This window comes from Sinocyclocheilus anshuiensis, unplaced genomic scaffold (genome assembly GCF_001515605.1).
Source record: "Sinocyclocheilus anshuiensis isolate Anshui unplaced genomic scaffold, SAMN03320099.WGS_v1.1 scaffold1561, whole genome shotgun sequence".
NCBI lineage: Eukaryota > Metazoa > Chordata > Actinopteri > Cypriniformes > Cyprinidae > Sinocyclocheilus > Sinocyclocheilus anshuiensis.
Genome location: NW_015536630.1, coordinates 407,631 through 413,566, shown reverse-complemented (window position 1 = coordinate 413,566; position 5,936 = coordinate 407,631). Strand labels below are relative to the sequence as shown.

General features: G+C 34.5%; 1 pseudogene; it reads right to left on the bottom strand.

Moving 5' to 3' along the window:
- Positions 1–2,940: 2,940 nt before the first annotated feature.
- The window catches only part of LOC107653626 (syntaxin-binding protein 5-like), a 40,316-nt pseudogene continuing 37,320 nt past the window's right edge, over positions 2,941–5,936 (bottom strand).

The window sequence follows — 5,936 nt, the reverse complement described above, 5'->3', positions numbered from 1 at the left end:
AGCGCTATTTGACTGCAGTCATTCCCACAGAGGAATGTTTTTTAAATTAATTTGATCTTAGATAAATAAAAATAAGTATTATCGTGACAATTTTGTAGAGAATGAACATAACTGGAATTACAGAAATAGTTAAATCAGTGATTTATCGACATTTAATGTTAGCTTTTATCACATTCTGACACCTGTTTAGGCATATATATATATATAACGTTTTTCTATTTGTAAGGCATTATCAGTCAGCCAAATAATCTAATATTAAAGAACACGCAGGCAGAATTTTTGCCAGTTTTAGCTGCAGTTTATACACAGATTATATTTTTTAAACAGGCATAATCTATAAATATTACACTTTTACTTAATAAAACTAAGTATTATCGTAACAATTTTGTAGAGAATTAACATAATTGAAATTACATAGATTGTTAAATCAATGATTTATCGATATTTAATTTGAGCTTTTATTACATTCTAATCGCATCCAAAATAAAAGTTTTGTTTACATAATATATGTGTGTGTACTGTGTATATTTATTGTGTGTATATATAAATACACACACATGCACGTAGCCTATATATTTAAGAAAAATATGTTATATTTATGCATTTAAAATATCTGTATATAATATCAATTATATTCATATAAATATATACATGGAAATATTTTCGAAATATATACTGTATGTGTGTGTATTTCTATCTACATAATAAATATACACAGTATACACATATATTATGTAAACCAAATTTTGGATGCGATTAATCGTTTGACAGCAATTATTTTTTTTAAAGGGTAAAACAAAAACCAGAAACATTGCATATATATTGTATAATGATTATGTAATAATGAAATTATAAATATAATCAAATTGTTTAATCAGGTATGTATCGCTGCCAAACGTGTATAAAACACCTGCTCATTTTGATTAGGCATCTAAAATATATAAATATGTGTGTTGCAGAAAAATACATATGTTTCTGGTTTTTGTTTTCTAGTTTTATTTTCTATATTCTAGTTATTTATATTTAAGTTATTTATTATAAGTCATTATTTCTTCCAAATTGAGAGTTCAAGTTGTAAAACTGTGACATCTAGTGGCCAAAGTATGCAAAATGACGTGTGGAATCAAAACGGCTGTAAAGAAATCTTTTTATTTTATTTATTTTCCATTGCACAGTTATGTCTATAAACATGTTTCCTAAACTGTTGGGTGGCAGCAGATTAAGACAAACATTCATGTGAAAGTCTGAATAATAAAACTGTACAATAAATCGACTGTGATGAGAACCTGCAACCCCACAGAGAATCTTCCCCAAAACCGACCCTTTTCAGGAGACTATTTTTTTTCTGGAGTATAGCAAATAATAGAGAGTGAATACATCTCACTAGCAGGACTAAAGAAAAAGAGCCAAAATATAATGTAGATTATTACACGAACAGTACACAGAGATGGCCAGTGATTTCAGAGATTCTTCAGGTCGACTTTCCCTCTTCCACAGACGACCAAGCAGATGACTCACCAGAAAAGATTTCATGTTTGATTCAGCCAGAATATATACACAACCAGTTCATCTTAAAATGCACCCTTTCGTATTCATTTAATTCAAAGTAAATTATATATTTATATATATATATTTTTTTTTTTAAATGTATAAATATATTAGAATATCATTAAACTGACAATGAGGACAAATCTGAGAGTGTGAGCCACATTTACACATAGCATCTGTCTAATTTTGGTCCTTCTTAAAGAAACAAAATGTCCAAAATAAAGACCAAAACCAACTACAAAAATGACTTTGATGTCATTACAATATAAAACACAGTGCAAAACCACACAACTGCTCATAGAAAAGAAAAATATATGAAGCTGGAATAGATTTTCAGTTTGTCAACATTGAAATTTGCAATTTTGGTAGATATTTACACAAACACCATGGCAACAGAAGGAGTAGTTTGCTATGTCTATCTATATATGTAGAGATGCCATGAGACTGATGTTTTAAATGATAAGGAACATTCTCTCCTCTCTGTGAGATCAAATTTCACAGCAGAGCAACTCTTTGGAGTCCAGTCAGATCACGGCCATCATCTTCAGTAACGTTGACTGCGTCAGCACTCTCAAGTTTGTCTTCAGAAATATTCAAATTTACAACATTTGGCAGCAATGTGACAAACAAAAAAAGAACAAACAGAAAAGCCTTCATGGAATAGTTCACCCAAAAATGAAAATTTGCTGAAAATGTACTAATCCTCAAGTCTATCCAAGATGGAGATTGTTTGTTCATAAGAACAGATTTGAAGAAATGTAGCATTGCATCACTTGCGCACCAATGGACGCTCTGCAGTGAATGGGTGCCGTCAGAATGACAGTCAAAACAGCTGATTAAAAACATCACAATAATCCACAAGTAATCCACACCACTCCAGTCCATCGCTAACATCTTCTGAAGCGAAAAACTATGCGTTTGTAAGAAACAAATCCATCATTCTGGCTAAAACACGAGTCCATAATTTTGCTTTCTCCAGTGAAAAAGTCGTCTTGCCTGAATCAGGAGAAAAATATGCACAAATCAGGCACTATTTATTTACAAGTGAAAACAGTTCAGAACAGCTCTAAACAAATATGTGGGTGGAATTTGATGTGAGAGAACAACTGGGGATGGACTTTTTCAGTGGAGGAAGCATTATTATGGATCTATTTTTTGTCAGAAGCAATGGTTTATAGTGAAAACGCTTTAAAGATGCATTTGTTTCTTACAAACACACAGCTTTTTGCTTCATAAAACATTAAGTGGTGGACTGGACTCTTGTGGATAACTGTAATGTTTTTACCAGCTGTTTGGACTCTCATTCTGACGGCACCCATTCACTTTAGCAAGTGATGTAATGTTAAATTACTCCAAATCTGTTCACATGAAGAAACAAACTCATCTGCATCTTGGATGGCCTGAGGATGAGTACGTTTTCAGCAAATCTTCATTTTCGGGAGAACTAACTCTTTCATATGCCTGATAGGAAAATAACAAGCGTCAACAGATTTGACAGATGCTTCTAATTTTAAACACAAATAGCAGCAATTTCTTACACCTCATAAATAAGAAAACACACTTAAAGAAAACATCCCAACATATGCTTTCAAATATATTGTATCTTTAGTTTATATAAATGTGAGCATACACATATTCTTGCATACATGTATGTTCAAGAACACAGGTATACGCACACGAGTCGAGGTTAGAATATATTCATGGGTCGCAAAGCAAAGGCAGAAGGTAACGCCCATCCGAGGGCTGCTGATCGAGAGTATGGAGTCGCACTGAACATTTAGTGGTCACCTCCACTGCAGCAACAAACACAGAGATAGATATATTCACCTCTCTGTGAGGATGACAAACTCATGCATTAGTCCATCCGAAAAGGCTTCTTAGAAAATACACAGAGAAATCCATTCCTCATGTACTTCAGAGGAGGAAGTCACCAGGTACTGTACACTGAGTATCGCATAAGCCTCGATATTTCCTCGTCCAGGAGCAGTTGCATCATGGGAAATGAGGAGGAACCGGTTTTGCATATGAAGAATCAGTACTCTCGGCACATTCCACCGGTGTCCCTCATGTCCGGAGACATTCATCACAAGGCACATAATCAAGATCATGCCTCACACTTCCCAACTCTCACTTGCACTCCTTCGTGATAAAAATATCCTGCTCCTGTAGATCAAAAATCATTTACATGCTCCAGATCTCTGTTTGTACATAACCAGCAAATATTCAGCAGTTATTCCTACTGATGAAACCTTTTAAAAGCACGTCTGGGTCATATTTCGCCCCCAAAAAATCTGAGAACTTAAGAAATATAACAGTTTACAGAAAATTAAACCAATTTTTTGCACTGTGAATAATTAGGCACATTTTTATTCTGTAATGAAACAAAATAAATAAATTTACCAAAATGTAAAAAAAAACATTTAAATTGACAAATATTTACATATCATAGTGGTATTTGTACTGTCTTTAATTTATGCTGATTTAAATTAAAAAAAAATTGTATTACAGTGTTTTTTTCTAAGCACAATGCAAAAAAACGTATTTGTCTTCATGCTAAATATTACTTTTTCTTTTGATGTTGGTGTGCAATATGAGCCAGACACGCTTTTAGACAGTCACGCTAATTAGATCTTTATATATACTTAAAATGAACATCTTTCTCCAGTGTCAACACAGCGTATAGTGCACATCAGTGTCAGAGCTCTTCCCTAAAAGCTCTTTTGAGACCTGATCAGTGTAAACCAATACGTCCTTTAGACGAAAGAACAACAAAATGATGCATGATCAGATCAGCTTTGCTGCCCAGGCCCGTCTGCAATTTCATATGGCAAAATAATCACGATATGTGGCAAATACAGCAACTTCCAGCCCTTTAGAGGTGAAATTAAATGGTACTTCATCACACCTTACGTAAGACAATCCGGCCTTTTCCATAGCTAACATGATTACTGGGTGAATCTCATGAAATCTAGTTATGCTTCAACCTAAAATCAAATTTATGTAATTTTTCGACAAAAATCTTGATTTTGGGGTGAAATATTAGCTAGATGAGATTCATCCCAATTCCAAAAACAAGAAAAAGCACTAATTTCCTAAATGAAATCACTAGACATGCAACCTATTCTTGCTCTAGTGACAGATTATCAGAAGCATTAAGCTTGGCAATGCTGCAGACGTTAGACTTTCTTTTGTCAGCTCTATGTCCCTCTGACTCATTTCATTCATCTTAAATCTTTAATTTCCCAAAATGTCCTTTCGGTAGTTTCTTTGCAGACAGAATGGCAGTGAAAATGACAGCGTGGCGTATGAAGGTATAAGACAGGGGGCAGCACCGGTGATGGGCCTCCTCTCCCAAGACAAGATCCACGGCTTTGTTTTCAGGAGAGGAAACTCAACTGCCGCCGAGAAAGGAAGGAAATCCCATCCTGATGCGTTTCGCCTGTCCTGTTCCTTCCCCTCCTGTCTCCTCTGTCTTTCCGCAGCTCCTCAGCTCGAGGTAATGCCCCGTGACGTTGAGCTGAGCACGAGTGGCAGTCTCTGGACATCACAGAGAGAGAGAGAGATACAGGAAGAGAAGGAAGAAACGGAGGAGAGATGATGGATCTGCTGTCTTCATAGGAAGGTCCGCTGACTCCCTGCAGGGACCTCAGAGCTGGTACCATTTCTTGTCCTTGTATTTCAGCATTATCTGGTGGAGAGAGGCAGATGGTTTACTCACTATGAAACAAATTAGCCAACACAAATATCATTGTTTGTCAAAGACTACGGCTGCATCTCAAAACCTAGAGGGCTGCCTACCTAGACAGCATTTCTGGACATCAATACCAATGAAAATTACAGTTTCTCAAAAAAGGACTGATTTTTGTGGCCTAAAATGCAATATTTGTGGCATTTTACCAATGCTTCTGCACTGTAAATCCATAAAAAAATCATGATGTAAATAGTGTAAATCAGTAAAAGAATACAATTACCTGTAAATAATGCACATTGTCACTGAATCAGTGTGTAATCAGTGAAAGATTATATACATTTTAAATGTTATACATTACTTCATGTTTTAACAATTTAATAATATCATTGTCTATTGTTTTGACTTTTTTCAGCATATAACAGATTATGAGTGATTGTATTCACTCAAAATATTTTAAGAGTGCATATCCAGTAAAATACTTCATATATTATTTATTTAAATCTAATCTACTGGTGAAATCAACCATTATGAGGACTAGTAAATATTTGCCCCAATATACATTATATTCAGTATTTCTTATAGTAGTTTAATAACATCATTAACCTCTAGAAACGTTAAAGGGGTCCTATTATGTTCTTTTACAAAGTCTTGATTTTGTTTTGGGGGTGTACTAGAACAGGCTCTCATACTAGGTTGT